The sequence below is a fragment of the Natator depressus genome, chromosome 23 (assembly GCF_965152275.1).
Source record: "Natator depressus isolate rNatDep1 chromosome 23, rNatDep2.hap1, whole genome shotgun sequence".
Classification (NCBI taxonomy): Eukaryota; Metazoa; Chordata; order Testudines; family Cheloniidae; genus Natator; species Natator depressus.
Window position 1 is genome coordinate 12,776,408 of NC_134256.1, and position 19,024 is coordinate 12,795,431.

Here is a 19,024-nt window from a genome sequence, read left to right on the forward strand (position 1 = left end):
TGGTGTTGGGGAGGCTTGAGTCAAGGGGCTTTTAGGCGCTTCCATCTTTAATCAACAGGCCTGTTTGAATGGCTCATCCTCTTCTATGCACAGTATTTTCTTAGCCAATAGTTTAGGGAGAATGTTTAAAAAGTTCGTTAGTCTCCCTCGCTAGGTAAGGCGTAAGCTCTGTGTAAGGGAACAGGAGACTGGGGACTGTTGCACACTCAGTTTTGTATTATTTGTATATCTGATGATTTCCTGAGACCGTTCTCTTACAGAATTAAAACCCCAACCAAAATAAGTGATGTGATAAATAGGTACTCAAAGTTAAAAATGTGGTTAATGCTTTTCCCTGTGATCTAAGAGCATAAAAATTAAAATAAATTGGAATTGGATCCTAAAAAGCCCTAGACCTACTTTAACTGTGATTGGCATTAGGCTAAATAGGTAAAGCTCTGGGCATGTTTGTCTTCATTAGACAGCTGCAAACATTAGACAGCTGGGATTCAGCACAGAATTAATAACCACCAAGGTGATGAACCAGTCAGCCTTGTATAAAATGGCTTTTACTTTGCAGGCTATGTCTATGAGCAACAGAATAAACAGTGGAGACCAACAGGTGATGAATACACCAACTACGATCACAAATGTCCTAAGCAATGCCATAGATATCTGTGAGTTTTTATACTTAGTGACATGGCTACTGGACTTTACTAGTGTGTAAATATGTGCATAAATGATAACGATTGTCACCAAAACAGTTATCAAGATACTTATGCAAAATACAACATATTTATTGGAATAATGAGGCAAAATTGTTGAGCAGTCTGGTAAGTTGTTGATACAGTTCCAGCTGAGGATTGGTAAGGTTGCCAGGGAAACTGAGATAAGTCAACATGTTCCAATAAGAAGGAAGACCATGTGTTTTTTTATGTGCATCAAAGGCCTCCTTTTAAACACAGTCAAAAACATCTCAATGACTATGGCTAACAAACTAAAGGTGGAAGCTCCTTGGGTGACACACACGCTGCCTTCTCCAATAAACCAGATTGTGTGGGACAGGTTCAGAGTTTTCTTTCCAGACATAAGTATGCTTAGTTTGTAAAATATTCCAGGGAACAGATCACGAAAAGTTAGCTTGCCAATACAAAAGTACAAGTGGTTGTGAAATCTGTTATTTTTCCTTAGGGCAATAATGTACCATCAATAATGGTACATCAACCATCAGTCATGTTATTCCTTGACTTTAGCAAAGCTTTTGATACAGTCTCCCACAGTATTCTTGCCAGCAAGTTAAAGAAGTATGGGCTGGATGAATGGACTATAAGGTGGGTAGAAAGTTGGCTAGATTGTCAGGCTCAACGGGTAGTGATCAATTGCTCCATATCTAGTTGGCAGCCGGTATCAAGTGGAGTGCCCCAAGGGTTGGTCCTGGGGCTGGTTTTGTTCAATATCTTCATTAATGATCTGAAGGATGGTGTGGATTGCACCCTCAGCAAGTTTGCAGATGACACTAAACTGGGAAGGGTGGTAGATACACTGGAGGGCAGGGATAGGATACAGAGGGCCCTAGACAAATTAGAGGATTGGGCCAAAAGAAATCTGATGAGGTTCAACAAGGACAAGTGCAGAGTCCTGCACTTAGGACGGAAGAATCCCATGCACTGCTACAGACTAGGGACCGAGTGGCTAGGCAGCAGTTCTGCAGAAAATGACCTAGGCGTTACAGTGGACGAGAAGGATTCCCTGGGAGAATAACATGAGGGGGAAAGGAGTCCAGGAGAGCTGGCTGTATTTTAAAGAATCCTTACTGAGGTTACAGGGACAAACCATCCCGATGTGTAGAAAGAATAGTAAATATGGCAGCGGACCAGCTTGGCTTAACAGTGAAATCCTTGCTGATCTTAAACACAAAAAAGAAGCTTACAAGAAGTGGAAGATTGGACAAATGACCAGGGAAGAGTATAAAAATATTGCTTGGGCATTTAGGAGTGAAATCAGGAAAGCGAAATCACACCTGGAGTTGCAGCTAGCAAGAGATGTTAAGAGTAACAAGAAGGGTTTCTTCAGGTATGTTAGCAACAAGAAGAAAGTCAAGGAAAGTGTGGGCCCCTTACTGGATGAGGGAGGCAACCTAGTGACAGAGGATGTGGAAAAAGCTAATGTACTCAATGCTTTTTTTGCCTCTGTCTTCACGAATAAGGTCAGCTCCCAGACTACTGCACTGGGCAGCACAGCATGGGGAGGAGGTGACCAGCCCTCTGTGGAGAAAGAAGTGGTTCGGGACTATTTAGAAAAGCTGGACGTGCACAAGTCCATGGGGCCGGATGCGTTGCATCCGAGAGTGCTAAAGGAGTTGGCGGATGTGATTGCAGAGCCTTTGGCCATTATCTTTGAAAACTCATGGTGATCGGGGGAAGTCCCGGACGACTGGAAAAAGGCTAATGTAGTGCCAATCTTTAAAAAAGGGAAGAAGGAGGATCCTGGGAACTACAGGCCAGTCAGCCTCACCTCAGTCCCTGGAAAAATCATGGAGCAGGTCCTCAAGGAATCAATTGTGAAGCACTTAGAGGAGAGGAAAGTGATCAGGAACAGTCAGCATGGATTCACCAAGGGCAAGTCATGCCTGACTAATCTAATTGCCTTCTATGATGAGATAACTGGTTCTGTGGATGAAGGGAAAGCAGTGGACGTGTTGTTCCTTGACTTTAGCAAAGCTTTTGACACGGTCTCCCACAGTATTCTTGCCAGCAAGTTAAAGAAGTATGGGCTGGATGAATGGACTATAAGGTGGGTAGAAAGTTGGCTAGATTGTCGGGCTCAACGGGTAGTGATCAATGTCTAGTTGGCTCCATGTCTAGTTGGCAGCCGGTGTCAAGTGGAGTGCCCCAGGGGTTGGTCCTGGGGCCGGTTTTGTTCAATATCTTCATAAATGATCTGGAGGATGGTGTGGATTGCACCCTCAGCAAGTTTGCAGATGACACTAAACTGGGAGGAGAGGTAGATACGCTGGAGGGTAGGGATAGGATACAGAGGGACCTAGACAAATTGAAGGATTGGGCCAAAAGAACTCTGATGAGGTTCAACAAGGACAAGTGCAGAGTCCTGCACTTAGGACAGAAGAATCCAATGCACCGCTACAGACTAGGGACCGAATGGTTCGGCAGCAGTTCTGCAGAAAAGGACCTAGGGGTTACAGTGGACGAGAAGCTGGATATGAGTCAACAGTGTGCCCTTGTTGCCAAGAAGGCCAATGGCATTTTGGGATGTATAAGTAGGGGCATTGCCAGCAGATCGAGGAACGTGATCGTTCCCCTCTATTCCACATTGGTGAGGCCTCATCTGGAGTACTGTGTCCAGTTTTGGGCCCCACACTACAAGAAGGATGTGGAAAAATTGGAAAGAGTCCAGCAGAGGGCAACAAAAATGATTAGGGGACTGGAACACATGAGTTATGAGGAGAGGCTGAGGGAACTGGGATTGTTTAGTCTGCGGAAGAGAAGAATGAGGGGGGATTTGATAGCTGCTTTCAATTACCTGAAAGGGGGTTCCAAAGAGGACGGATCTAGACTGTTCTCAATGGTGGCAGATGACCGGACAAGGAGTAATGGTCTCAAGTTGCCGTGGGGTAGGTTTAGGTTGGATATTAGGAAAAACTTTTTCACTCAGAGGGTGGTGAAACACTGGAATGCGTTACCTAGGGAGGTGGTGGAATCTCCTTCCTTAGAAGTTTTTAAGGTCAGGCTTGACAAAGCCCTGGCTGGGATGATTTAATTGGGGATTGGTCCTGCTTTGAGCAGGGGGTTGGACTAGATGACCTCCTGAGGTCCCTTCCAACCCTGATATTCTATGATTCTATGATTAAGCTGGATATGAGTCAACAGTGTGCCCTTGTTGCTAAGAAGGCTAACAGCACTTTGGGCTGTATAAGTAGGAGCATCGCCAGCAGATCGAGGGACGTGATTATTCCCCTTTATTCGGCATTGGTGAGGCCTCATCTGTGGTACAGTGTCCAGTTTTGTGCCCCACACTACAAGAAGGATGTGGAAAAATTGGAAAGAGTCCAGCGGAGGGCAACAAAAAGGATTTGGGTGCTGGAGCACATGACTTATGAGGAGAGGCTGAGGGAACTGGGATTATTTAGTCTGCAGAAGAGAAGAGTAAGGGGGGATTTGATAGCTGCTTTCAACTACCTGAAAGGGGGTTCCAAAGAGGATGTATCTAGACTGTTCTCAGTGGTAGCAGATGTCAGAACAAGGAGTAATGGTCTCAAGTTGTAGTGGGAGAGGTTTAGGTTGGATATTAGGAAAAACTTTTTCACTAGGACGGTGGTGAAGCAATGGAATGGGTTATCTAGGGAGGTGGTGGAATCTCCTTCCTTAGAGATTTTTAAGGTCAGGCTTGACAAAGGCCTGGCTGGGATCATTTAGTTGGGGATTGGTCCTGCTTTGACCAGGGGGTTGGACTAGATGATCTCCTGAGGTCCCTCCCAACCCTGATATTCTATGATTCTATGATTCTATGATCAAGTTCTGCAGGACTATGCAGCTACATATGATCAAAAATGTAACATTTGTTAAGTCTATGCCACCAGTTACCTTTTTGTCTCAATTCTTTTTCCTGGATAGTTGTAGCGTAGCACTGTCAGAGGGCAGCCTCTTCATTTCCTTGAGGATAAAATTAGGTACATCCATCTTTAATCAACAGGCCTGTTCGATACTTTCTTAGCCAATAGCTTAGGGCCAACACTTCAAAAGTCTATTGGCCTCCCTCCCTAGGGAAGGAGAAACTTAGAATCATAGTACTGGAAGGGACCTTGAAAGATCATCTAGTCCAGTCCCCTGCACCGAGGCAGGATTAAGTACAGTATTATCTAGACCATCCCTGACAGGTGTTTGTCCAACCTGCTCTTAAAAATCCCCGATGATGGAGATTCCACAATCTCCCTTCGCAATTCATTTCAGTGCTTAACCACTCTGACAGTTAGGAAGTTTTTCCTTATGTCCAACCCAAACTGCCCTTGCTGCAATTTAAGCCCATTGCTTCTTGTCCTATTCTCAGAGGTTAAGAAGAACAATTTTTCTCCTTCCTCCTTGTAACAACCTTTTATGTACTTGAAAACTGTTATCATGTCCTGTTCTCTTCTTCAGACTAAACAAACCCAATTTTTTCAATCTTCCCTCATAGGTCATGTTTTCTAGACCTTTAATCATTTTTGTTGCTCTTCTGTGGACTTTCTCCAATTTGTCCACATCTTTCCTGAAATGTGGTGCCCAGAACTGGACACAATACTCCAGTTGAGGCCTAATCAGCGCGGAATAGAGCAGAAGAATTACTTCTCGTGTCTTGCTTACAATACTCCTGCTAATACATCCCAGAATGATGTTTGCTTTTTTTGCAACAGCGTTACACTGTTGACTCATATTTAGCTTGTGATCCACTCTGACCCCCAGATCCCTTTCCACAGTACTCCTTCCTAGCCAGTCATTTCCCATTTTATATGTGTGCAACTGATTGTTCCTTCCTAAGTGGAGTACTTTGCATTGGTCCTTATTGAATTTCATCTTATTTACTTCAGACCATTTCTCCAGTTTGTCCAGATCATTTTGAATTTTAATCCTATCCTACAAAGCACTTTCAACCCCTCCCAGCTTGGTATCGTCCGCAAACTTCATAAGTGTACTCTCTATGCCATTATCTAAATCATTGATGAAGATATTGAACAGAACTGGACCCAGAACCGATCTGTGCTAGACCCCACTCATTATGCCTTTCCAGCATGACTGTGAACCACTGATAACTACTGTCTGGGAATGATTTTCCAACCAGTTATGCATCCACCTTATAGTAACTCCATCTAGGTTGTATTTCCCTAGTTTGTTTATGAGAACTTCTCTCTGTGTCATAATAAGATGTGGGGAAGGGGTTGCACACTTAGTTTCATAATATTTTTATATCTCATACTTGTTGTTAGGTTACAGTTTGTCAACAACGAAAGGCCTATGGATGACCTGTTCCTCTGACAAGGGCCCCCATGTGCTTGGGCATGTGTGTTAGGAATAGAGGCAGTGGGGCATCAGGGCTATCGCAAGGTAACCCCGAACCCTTCTTAAATCACACCCTCTTCCACTTCAGCTCTGCTTTTAATGTCCCCCAGGCCCTCTGCATCAGGGCTTTAGTCATCAGAACACCTCTGTTTTCAGTAGTTTCTCAGGACCCTCAACTACTGGCTTGTATTATTTAACGCACCAAAGCATCTAGGGTTACAGCTTGTATAAAAGTACAATGTAAAGTGTTATAGAAAAACAGAAAAATAATTCTTTAGGGCCCCTCCAATGTGATGATAAACAAAACCAAAAAAATGTAATTGTTGCTTTTCAGGTATTGCTACAAAATAGCTCCAAACATGTAACCCCCTCCCCAATGTTTTTGTTAGTCTTTTTATTTATTTATTTATTTATTATTTCTGATAGTCCATTGAATGGGGGAAAGAATTCTTCATGAAGTGGGGAAGTGTTTCTGTATGACAACAGAAAAATCTGCTAGAAAGATGACAACTAACAAAAAATGGCTACCTACAAAACTGGTTCATTAAAAATTGTTTCAGTCAGTTATCAATATTCCTGGACACCTCTCTTATCCCCCACCCTGTTTTACATGTGAAAGTTTTACAAGTTTAGTTTTTAAAACTTTATTTGATATGATCAAAACCTGCTGTTTAGCAAAAGAACACAGAGAAGGTGACTGTTTTAAATTAAAATAAAAGTCAGGAATGGAGGAGGGGGAAAGTGGGGTGGGCTTCAGATAACCATGTCAGAGGTTACAGCCTTGCCTCTGAACTTCATGCACTCACAAAGGTATGGCTTTTGTTTTTTAAATATTTTTTATTGTAAAAAGCCTCAATTGTGGGTTTTATATTGTACCCTGGATTTTAAATCTTTCACTACAATTTACAAGTAATAGGTCTATAGAGCAGTTTTTGTTTGGTGTTTATTAATTTGGTATTCTGGTGAATTCATTTGGGCAAAACTTTAAAAAGCAAACTAACCTTATTTTTTAAAGAGTTCCTTGAAACATTTAGAAAGCTATGGCATGTCTTTTTAATTTTTTTATTGAAACACATATGTAAATATGGGCTTTGTATATTACATTCCCTGGTATTTATCTCTGTACTTTAGACACTTAGAAAGTGGTGACTTGTATCTTTTAAAATGATAACACACATTTGTAAATGGGGATATTGCTATTTCTCAGAAACCTCTTTCTTCACAAATTACAAATTATATCTATGTAAACCAATGTTCCCTCTAATTTTTTACATCAATGTGCGGAATGAATTTTGTTATGTGCCAACCAATATTGAGGTGATGTGCGGCGGGGGTGGGGCCGAGGGGTTCAGAGTGTGGGAGGTGGCAGAGGGTTGGGTTGTGGGGATGGGGGTGAGGGCTCTGGCTGGGGGTGTGGGTTCTGGGGTGGGGCCAGGGATGAGGGGCTTGGGGTGAGTGAGGGGGCTCAGGGCTGGGGCACAGGGTTGCGGTGCAGCAGGATGAGGACTCCAGATGGGGGTGTTGGCTCTGGGGTGGGGCCAGGGATGAGGGGTTTGGGGTGCAGGCTGCTCTGGGGCTGTGGCGGGGAGAGAAGACTCCCCCCAGCCCTCTCTCACCGCAACAGCCCAGGGGGAACTCTGGGGCTGGGGGAAGAGGTGCCTCTCCCCGGCCGTGGCAGCAGCAGCTCCGGCACCTCTCCCCACCGCAGCCCTGCACGCCCCCTAATTCTCTCCTCTCCAGTCCAGGCCCCTGTGGCTACACGCCTGCACGTCTCTTGATAGCCTGCTGCGCAGCCACACGGCCACACAGCTGAGAGGGAACTTAGGTTTAAACTGTGTTTACAGAGTTTTTTGCATCCTATGCACTTTGTTTAGCCAAACCTTTGCTAAACTCGAGGGGTCACAAAGGTCAGTCTCTCTGTTGGAAAATTATTATTATTTAGTTATGGAAATTAAGTAAACTTTGGCAATTTCCTGCTCTTTGTATCTCTTTAGGTTGTAATGTATAGATGCAATGTAAACACATGCTTACGTTATTTTTAATACTTTAAAACACTTTATTTCAATTCTCAATTTATTTAATATTAATCCTGTGATTAAAAAATTCTTTTGCTGTGAACGATAGTCATTTTAGAGAAAAGGAGGAAAGAGGAATAAACCTCTAAAAATGGTGTTGAAAATTAATCCATATTTGTTTCCCATATTACATTTTTAAATGAACCCCCCCCCGCATTTGCCATTTCTTTAGTAACTAATACGTTACCTCATTATAAAGTGTGCAAACAGATTTTTAATTTAAACAGAATGGTATTGAGTTTGTAAAACTTTATTTTGTTAGTTCTTTGTTATAAACAATGTTTTGAGCGCAAGAATATCACTGCATAGAAAGCTTTGCATTTTTCTTGGGTAAGGCACACATTTGTAAATGAAATAATGCTATTAAGAACACAAGAATGGCTATACTGGGTCAGACCAAAGGTCCATCTAGCCCAGTATCCTGTCTTCCAACAGTGGCCAATGCCAGGTGCCCCAGAGGGAATGAACAGAACAGGGAATCATCAAGTGATCCATCCCCTGTCACCCATTCCCAGTTTCTGGCAGTCAGAAGCTAGGGACACTTCAGAGGTTTTTCATTTGTTTAAAGAAAAAATTACTGAAATTCCCTAACTGGGTTGAGACCACTCTTCACTACTGCTCTCCCTCTTGGTGCCCTGTCTAGAAATCTACCCTGCAAAATGTTCCTTGGTGCCATTTGCCTGCCAGGGCCCTGGCTCAGCGGGTGCCATGTATATCACTCTCCACACTGACTGCATGGAGATATGGGGCTGGGAGACAGGTCCTCCCTTTACCCACCTCCGGCAGCGCCCCCTGCTGCACTGGAGCCGCAGTCCAGCCAGTCACCACCCAGTGCCACCAACGAGAGATGCTTTGTTGGGGCCTTAGCCCAGCAGGGAGAGCAGTGCCCAGGAGCCAGGGTCTAGGGCTGGGCCCCTGCACGGAGAAGGCAGAGAGGGGACAGAGGCACACAAAGGAGTCAGTGGCAGCTCTTTGGGGGTGTGGTTAATTTCTCCCAGTGAAAGGGTTGGTGGCTGCGTTTCATGGTGTGAGCCACTGAGAGTCCAAATGGCAACAGTGCCCCCAACCACTGGTCTGCAGAACAGAGGGCTGCCCTGGGGTTCAATGGGGCAGAAGTGGGGGAGGGCAGGGGAATCCCATGGCACATCAGGTGCGTCCCAGACACAGAGTCACTGAGATCACACCCCATTGAGCTGGGTGCTGCCCAAACACAGTCACTGAAATAAGTGCCCTGTCACGCTGGACATTGCCCAGAAAAAAGGGAGACAATCTCTGTCCTGAGGAGCTCGCACCCTGACTAGTGCTGTTATGGGGTTAAGTGGGGGTCATCTGGCCCAGATTTCAGAGGAAGCTGAATCAGCTGAATCCAAACAGCAAAGGACCTGATTTGCCCTGGAATTTGGGGAAGTGAGAGCAGAGGGTGAAGCTGCCCCTGCTCACTGGCTGGGGCTGGGTTAGATTGAACAATGTGTCAGCACTTTAACCAGATGGCCCCAACAGGATCTTTCACCCCACGGTTCCTGGGCACAGAGTGTGGCCCAGCAATGGCTTGGGAATTGTGTGGTGGCACCACCTGGGCAGGGGTCATGGGACCAGGATTTGGGAATTATCTGAGTGCACTCTTAGAACTAGGGCTGGACTAAGGCCCCAGACCTATCAGCCCGTGCCCAGAGCCCCAGCTCCTGGAGTCAGGGCAGTTCAGTAGAATCTCAGCTTTGATTGTTTTTAAAAAGTAAGTTTCTGGTGCTCAGGGTGGGCAAAGAGCTGGAAAAAATGACTTGGGTGTAACTGACATCTACCTGAGTTTGCAGAGATCCTGAGCCCATTGCTATATGTGTGGGCGGAGCTGCCCTGGGTATAACTGATGCAGCAATGCTGCCTGAGTTGGCAGAGAGCCTGAGCTGATCACTCTGAGGGTGGGAGCTGTCCTGAGTGTAACTGACACACCGATGCTCCCTAAGTCTGCACAGAGACAATCAGTGGCTTGAGGGGGAGGGATAGTTCAATGGTTTGAGCATTGGCCTGCTAAACACAAGGTTGTGAGTTCAACTCTTGAGGGGGTCATTTAGGGATCTGGGGCAAAAATTGGGGATTGGTCCAGCTTTGAGCAGGGGGTTGGACTAGATGGCCTCCTGAGACCAAGCAGGAAAAATCATCTCCTAAAAAGATACATCTAAAATTACAGAAATTGTAAGTAATAGGAAGGAAATGCATTAGATTATCTTTTGTTTTAGCTTGTAAATTTTCCTTATGCTAAGAGGTAATTTTATTCCTGTTTTGTATCTGGGAAGCAAAGTCAGAAGGGAATCCTCTGGATTTTAAATCTTTTTATTTACCCTGTAAAGTTATCTTCCATCTTGATTCTGCAGGTGTGATTCTTTTACTTTTTTTTTAAAATAAAATTCTTCTTTTAAGAACCTGATTGATTTTCAGTGTCCTAAAAACCAGGGATTTGGTCTGTGCTCACTTTGTTAACCTATTGGTTGGTATATTATTCTCAAGCCCCCCTCCCCCCCAGGAAAGGGGGTGAAGGAGCTTGGGGGGATTTTGTGGGGGATAGGGCTCCAAGTGGCCCCTCCCTGAATGTTTGTTTAAATCACTTGGTTGTGGCAGCAATACCGTCCAAGGACAAGGAAAGGAATTTGTGCCTTGGGGAAGTTTTTAACCTAAGCTGGTGGAATATAAGCTTAGGGGGTCTTTCATGCGGGTCCCCACATCTGTACCCCAGAGTTCAGAGTGGGGGGGAACCTTGACTGATGCCGAGGTGGGTTTTCCTTTTTTTTATTTGCGGGTGGGGGGGATCCCTTGGTGAGTTTTGTGAGTGCATGTACAATGTGCGAAAAATTCTTTATGAACCTGCGGTAAAAGCCACAGAATCCAAGAAACGACTGTAATTTTTTGAGCGCCGCAGGTCTTGGCCAGGTGGTTACCATGTTCACCTTCTCTGGGTCTGTAGCTATACCATCTGCAGACACTATGTGTCCCACATACTGCACAGATGTCTGGCAGAAGATGCACTTGTTTAAGGATAACTTGAGGCCAGCCTGTTTCAAATGATTCAGGGCTTTGCACAGCCGAGTTTCATGTTTTTCTAAAGTGTGCCTGAACAGTACAATGTCATTCAAGTACACCAGACACTTGAACAGATGCCGTTCCCCTACCACCCGCCCCATGAGTTGCTGAAACGTGGCTGGAGCTTCAGATACTTCCTGGGGCATGCGATTAAATTGGTAAAACCCTAAGGGGCAGATGAAAGCTGTCTTCTCCCGGTCCTCTGGTGCCTTGGGCACTTGATAGTATCCACTGCAGAGGTCAAGGACAGAGAACCAACAGCTACCATTTAGGTTGTTCAAGGCTTCATCCACCCAGGGCATTGTGTATTGGTCAGGGATCATTCACCGGTTCAGAGTGCGATAGTCGATGCACATGCGCACCTTTTCACTGTTTTTTCGTACTACAACGATCTGCGATGCGTAGGGGCTCCTGGATTCCTCAGTGATACCTGCTTGAGCCAGTTCCTGTAGGTGCTGCCTCACATTTTTAATATTAGCAGGGGCTAATCATCTTGACCTTTCTTGAACAGGCCGACCATCCTGCATTTGGATATGGTGCTCCACATCATGAGCACACCCAACATCCCACTCATGCATAAAGAAGACAGCCTTTTTCTTGACTAACTTCTCACACAGGTGGTCCTTCCACTCAGCAGGAACAAGGGAATCCCCAAACTGGAAACTATCCCTCCCAAAAGGTCTAGCCTTGGTCTTCTTTTGGGATGGGAGACCCCTCGCTCGCTGGTATGCGGCTTTACATAAAGCATGCATTGGCAGCTCCTGCAGATAGTGGTTCCCTGCCATCTCATGGCATTTTTACGCCAATCTCTGGAACAGGTTTGCATTTGTTCCTAGGATTAAAGGTGCATACTCTCTTCCCTTTGGACCTGGGCAGACCAGTGACAATGTTTTTATTTCCTGGTTTACCCCGCAACGTTTTTTGGAAACTGGACATTTAACAGGATATATCCCCGATAGGGGCAGGAGTCACAGCCAATTCCCCAGACTGTCAGGCCAGACAGGGGACGCAAGGGTAAATGCTGCAGGTGTTCTTGGTAGTAAGATTTATGAAGTATGGTGACCTGTGATTCACTGTTCAGCAATGCCTCACATAATCGTCCTTCTATACAAACGGGTACTATAGCCTGGGGGCCTACCAGCCCATCTGGGTAACCCCTGTTTGTGTTTTTTTCTGGGGAGCCTTGGAATTTCAGGGTCTTGGGTTGCTCCTTCCCCAAGCCCTGTTGGTGTTTCCCTGAAGCTCCCTAATGGTTTGCTGCAATCTTTGAGATACACTTGCATGATCTGTATTGTTTTGGCAGTCCAAGGCATAGTGACCATCTCTCACACAGTTATAACAGAAACCTTCTCGCTGGCTATCACCCCTCCTGCTATTCTCCCCTCTTGAGGATGGCACAGTATGTCCCTGAGCCTTTATCATGGCCACTTCTCGGGTTAAATTTCTCAGTGCCGCTGCCACTGATGGGGCCTCTGCCATCTCTCCAAGCACTGTGGTGGTGTGACTCCCTGCCTTCTTTGGCTGCACCACTACGTCCACTTGCAACAATCACTTCTCCTCTTCATGTATCTCTCGAAAGAGCTTGTGGAAGGGGGGTGGGTTTTGGGCCTGCTCCCTCAGCTGCAGTCGCCACAACATCAGCCCATCTTGTCGGATGCCCCGAAGGATCTGGTCCAACCTAGCGGAATCAATGAGCTTGGATGCCCTCCTTCCGCACTACCTGCTGTAGCAAATCCTCTAGTCTTTTGATGAAATCCGACAGTCGTTCATGGGGCTCCTGATAGGTATGGCAGAAACGATAATACAGGTCTTCACTGCTATCAGTAGCACCGTAGACACTCTTAAGAGTGGTTAAATAGTCTTGCACTGTGGCAGCTGGTTGGGAGTCTTTCAGGGCTCGGACAATTCACATGGCAGGTTCCCTCAGACTCTCAAGCACATGTTTCCACTTCTCAGCATCAGAGCATTCCCACTCTTGGACAAGTGACACCGTAAAATCCCTCCAGGTCTCATAATCATCCTTCCCTGAGGGTACAGGTGACACCCCCAAGAAAGAACGTAACGGCTTGTATGGAGCATTTTCATATGCCGACTTCAATGCATCTTTGAGAGCGTTTCCCAGGTCTTTGGCCCATCCCACCAGGCTGGGTGCTGCGGGTGTTTTAATGCCAAAATTAATTCCTCTCTTGTCCACTTCTCATTCACCATCAGAGCTTGCAATTTCTGCGCTAAAGAATCCACCTCAAATGACACGGGCACATTAGGAGGGGACTGCTCTGCCCCAAGAATTGTCCAGGGGATACCTCCTACTTGCACCTCTTTGGGCACTTTATCAAGATCTGCTTCCTTGGAGTGAGTACATAGTGCTACCATGCCCTTCACTTTGAGGTTGTAAATATGGGTGTGGACCTTCACTCTCCCAAGTATTTCAGCTGCATCTAGGTTCTTCTCAATTTCATTTGGTTCCGTCTCTTCTGGGAACCCCGCCACCAGCACAGCTTTGGTTACTGGGATTCATGCCTCTCTGCACAGGTCTTCTAGTAATCCCCTCTCTATTTTTTTTTAAACTGAAAGTCACTCAGGAGTTTCTTTGCTCTGTGAAGGAGAGCCCAGGGTGCGCAATGTAGGTGTGTGCATGTGTGTACCACCAAGTGTAACTTTAGCGCCCTCGTGGCCAAGATAGAGTCTGCTCTGCAGGCAGCTCTGGCCAAGAGAAGGCACGCACAGGAATGCAGCAGGAAAAATCCCTTCCACCCCAGGGCACCTGTTCCAACCCCCCCAGAGTGAACACACACACCCAAAGGAAAAGTACAATGGATATAACAAAGGGAAATATTTATTTACAGAGGGATGAGAGGAGAAAAACAACAAGGGGAAATAGAGGGGGAGTGGTAGAACAGGGTTGCATCCAAACCAAGGCCCCACAGGCCCAGTGGTAGCACAGTCTGAAAGGGCAGACGCCCAGCAATGTGTCTGCACACAGAGTTCAGGAGGCCTGAGCAAAGTTCCAGTCCAGTGGTGAGTCTTGGGTGCTCCTGGTCGTCTTTGGCGCCAGTGAACTTTCCCCAACAAACCCCTCCGGTGCCCTCTTCTGCCACTCTCTGCAAAGCCACACAGTGCGACCACATCCCCACTTAACTAGCTAGCAGCCTCCCTCCTTATTACCAATGCAGAGTTACAAGCCCCAGTACTCACAGCCCCATGCAGCTCTGGGCAGCCTTGATACTGGGTCCGGCCCTGGCCTGTCCTTCTAGGGCGATTCCCCCCGGCACAGTGCTCCTCCTGGCTCCTATCCTGGGGTGTCCCCGATCAGCCGCCCTCTCCTTCCCAGGCTTCAGGCAGGTTCTCTGCAGCTTCACTTTGTCCAGGGCCTTCAGGCTGCAGCCCTTCTCTCCCTGGAGCTCCAGACCCACACCCCCGAGTTTCCCTCCTTTCTCTCACTGCTCCCGCTCCTGCCTAGGAAAAAGATTTAAAGGGGCCATGCTCTCTAAACCCCAAAGGGGTTACACTTATAACCCTGTTATCCTCCAGGTCAGTGGTTCTCAAACTAGGCGCGCCGCTTGTTCAGGGAAAACCCCTGGCGGGCTGGGCCGGTTTGTTTACCTGCCGTGTCCGCAGGTTTGGCTGATCGCGGCTCCCACTGGCTGCGGTTCACCGTTCTCGGCCAATGGGGCTGTGGGAAGCGGCGTGGGCCGAGGGACATGCTGGCTGCCCTTCCCGCAGCCCCCATTGGCCTGGAGTGGCGAACTGCGGCCAGTGGGAGCCGTGATCAGCTGAACCTGCGGACGCGGCAAGTAAACAAACCGGCCTGGACCGCCAGCGGCTTTCCCTGAACAAGCAGCACCCCTAGTTTGGGAACTCCTGCTCCAGGTGCTTAACAACTGATTCTTTAATAATTTGTTCCAGTATCTTTCCGGGTATCGAAGTTAGGCTGAATGGTCTATAATTCCGCAGGTTCTCTAGGTTCCCCTTTTTAAAGACAACTGCTATGTTTGCCTTTCTCCAGTCCTCTAAATGTGCAGAAAAAAAAACAAACAAGCACATCTCGCCAGTTGCTCTTGGTACCTTTTGAACTTGATGACATAGAGCACAATGGATGAGCAATCCAGCGCCTTAACCACTTGGTTACTTGATCAGACAAAATGGCCCCTTTGCCATCAGCTGTCCCTTGATCAGCCAAGGCCAGGCGCCTAAGCCAGGGTAGAGAAAACATAGCAGGAGAGGCCTGCAAGCCGACTAGTGGCATAGGGGCTTCATGCATAAGTTCCAGTCTTGTCAAACACGTTTGAGTCCTAGCTGGTGTAGGAAGTGCTGCGGCACCCAATTTGTGGGGAGCTTTTACTCTTCTTTTGGTGACTGTAAGGCTTAGCGGGCCGAAGAGAAACAGAAGAGCGAGCCAGTGGCTGCTTCCACCAAAAGAGGAAGGGACGGCCAACAACCAAAAGGGAATTCAAACACACGGGTGCAGCGTACAATAGATTAGTAGTCTACGGCCTTAACCACTCAGCCATCCTGCGTGATTTGGCAATGGGGTTGGTATCCCTGCAGTCCAGCCTTATGTTTCCTTTTTTACATTCACTTGGGTGCCTGGTCTCAGCTGATGAAATAACAGGCTCATGTGAAAGCTGCCCACTGGGTAAAGATATGGCTGAGGAGTTAAGGCTGATTCCTTGTATGCTGAATGGGTGGGTTTAAATCCAACCTATGCTGATAGCCAGCCTTTCCTTTGGCAGTGGTGGCCACTGGCTCTTTCCTCTTCAGGCCCTCACAGCCCCAGCATCTCTTACCATAAATAACATTGTTGTCTGCAGTGTGGTTGTAGCCGTGTAGGTCCCAGGATAGCAGAGCTGTGTAACTCGAAATAGTGTCTCTCTCACCAGCAGAAGTTGGTGCAATAGAAGGTTTGACCTCACCTGCCTTATCTAGCTAATAAAAACCAGACAAACCCAGCAAACTGGGGCCCCACAGTCCCTGGGCCAGCTGGACTCCAGGCCGGCTCACAAAGGTGGGAATTTTGCATGGTGCCTCTCCAGCGCTGGTGCCTCAGCAGACAGAGCCCGTCTCTTCCCCACGCTCTCTTGGGCGTCTGGCCGCGGCTGAGCAATGCCAGCGTAACTCCCATGTAACCACCATCAGGGCGCGGTGACGTCACTAGGGGAGCAAACAGTCAGGGACTATGTGAGCCCTTTGCTCTGTGGGCTGGAGACTTGCTGGAGCCTGGTGGGGCCCTGCTGGGACGGGCCCAACCCTCCAGCCCTGGGTGGGGTGAGCTCGGGGGATGGGCCGGAGCCGCCTGCAGCGACTTGGGAAACGCCTGTTGGGGGGGGGCCTGGCAAGCAGAGTCAGCGACGGGACCGTCAAGGGGGGGAACGGCCAACTGTCATCTGGGGGGGGGGATGGGCGGATCCCAACTGTCACCTGAGGGGGGATCTCAATAGGCTGGGGAGAGGCGGGGTCAGGAAATGTTGTCAGATGAGATGGGGCCAGTGGGGATGGGAGTTGGGCAGAGGAAACGGAGGGTAGAAAAGGGAAGGGGGTGGAGATGATGCGGGAGGAAAACAGGGGATGGAGACAAGATGAGGGGGGGGAGAGGAGCAGGATAGAACCGGGGCCGGGGTGGGTGGGAGCCCAGACAGGGCCCAGGCAAGCTGCCCTTTTTGTCCCTGCGTGCCAGAGGGTCTCCCCCACATGTACATAACCCTGTTCCTTACAGCATAATTAAAGCCCCCGTCTTTCCCAGCTCCCCCCATCGTGGGGCAAGGATCTGCTGACGGAGAGGGGCGGCCATGCCAGGAGATCCCTCATGTCACATGGGATATGGTGGGACCCCAAGTGGTAGAGGCCAGGGGAAGCTGCAAGGGGATGTACAGTAGAGACCTGCCTGCCCCTCTGAGCTGCTTTCAGAGGAGGTGACCCCCACCCCGAAGCTGCAGAGCACATCCCCGAGCCAAGCGGCCACTCCAGGGTCAGTCTCTGTGGGTTTTGTCAATTTCCGATGGGTGTGTTTTGGAGAGGTTGGTGCTGGGTTTACAGGCTTCTGCGATGTTGCTGTGTCTGTGTGTTATTGCAGGTCACTTGTGGGTGGAGCTCAGTGAATAACTGATGTTTTGGTCTGGCAGCAAACTGAAAAATCAGAGCAGGTATTTGGGTAGGTTCCAAATGCTTTTGGAATTTCGCAGCAAATCGGGTCATAGAAAACTAATTCAGGGCAGCTTCCTAAAAGTGCCTACCCTTCCCAACCTTTGCCCAGGTAGAGCCCTGTGTGGATACAAAATTTGTATCCGCATCTGATCCGAGAACCGCAAAAATTATCCGTAGATATTGCATCTAGATATAAAGTGGATATCGGCAGATTTGCAGGGTTCTATGCCCAGGGGTTCAGGCTCTTGCCTGGCATGTGGGAGAGCCACATTTGCAACCCAACTTTGGAGCAGGGTCTTGAACTCAGCGTGAGCATCCTCATCCCATGGTACAGACCATTCTGGGGTGGGGGGCTGCTCTCCTGTGGAGGCTGTTCCACTTTGTATAACTACTTAAATATTAATTGGGTCAAAGAGTGAATGAATGAGAATGACTCTCCAGGCTGTGGATTTCAGGGGCTGAACTGGGCAGTAGGAGGTATGGATTCAAATCTCTTCACTGAATGAGGAAGAGAGAAGATTTGAGTCAGTGTCTCCTACCTCCTGAGTGCCATAATCCCCAGGCCGGAGAGTCATAGAATCATAGAATATCAGGGTTGGAAGGGACCCCAGAAGGTCATCTAGTCCAACCCCCTGCTCGAAGCAGGACCAATTCCCAGTTAAATCATCCCAGCCAGGGCTTTGTCAAGCCTGACCTTAAAAACCTCTAAGGAAGGAGATTCTACCACCTCCCTAGGTAACGCATTCCAGTGTTTCACCACCCTCTTAGTGAAAAAGTTTTTCCTAATAACCAATCTAAACCTCCCCCATTGCAACTTGAGACCATTACTCCTCGTTCTGTCATCTGCTACCATTGAGAACAGTCTAGAGCCATCCTCTTTGGAACCCCCTTTCAGGTAGTTGAAAGCAGCTATCAAATCCCCCCTCATTCTTCTCTTCTGCAGACTAAACAATCCCAGCTCCCTCAGCCTCTCCTCATAAGTCATGTGCTCTAGACCCCTAATCATTTTTGTTGCCCTTCGCTGGACTCTCTCCAATTTATCCACATCCTTCTTGTAGTGTGGGGCCCAAAACTGGACACAGTACTCCAGATGAGGCCTCACCAGTGTCGAATAGAGGGGAACGATCACATCCCTCGATCTGCTCGCTATGCCCCTACTTATACATCCCAAAATGCCATTGGCCTTCTTGGCCAATGGCATGAGTCATTCTCATGCTCTTTGGCCCAAGGAATAGCAAATTATTAGCTGGCATTTAGGGGTTAAACACACACTTCTGAGGCTGGCCTGAACAACGTATTAAAAACCTTTGTTGAGGACTCGAACCCCAGATGGCACGGTTCGTTGTCTGACCAGAGAGAGACAGGCAACACCAGCAAGGTCCGAACACAAAGCTCTTTACTGAAGAGTGCACACAACAATAGAGAGCAGCCCGTCTCCAAAGAGAACCAGCAGCCTCTAACTAAAACTAATAGGTTTTTATAAACAGTTCTGTCACGTCACGAATATATTCATAAAGCAACCCACGCCCCCCCATGTTAGTTAAAATCCTCTTTCTCTATTACGCATGCACTTCTACCCCCTTATTGTAGATAACTTTTAGCAAATCACAATGCTTCATAGAATCATAGAATCATAGAATATCAGGGTTGGAAGGGACCTCAGGAGGTCATCTAGTCCAACCCCCTGCTCAGAGCAGGACCAAAATC

At 47.6% G+C, this 19,024-nt stretch overlaps 1 pseudogene; it reads right to left on the reverse strand.

The window, feature by feature from the left end:
- Window positions 1-400: 400 nt before the first annotated feature.
- The window catches only part of LOC141976815 (sphingosine 1-phosphate receptor 3-like), a 45,242-nt pseudogene continuing 26,618 nt past the window's right edge, over window positions 401-19,024 (reverse strand).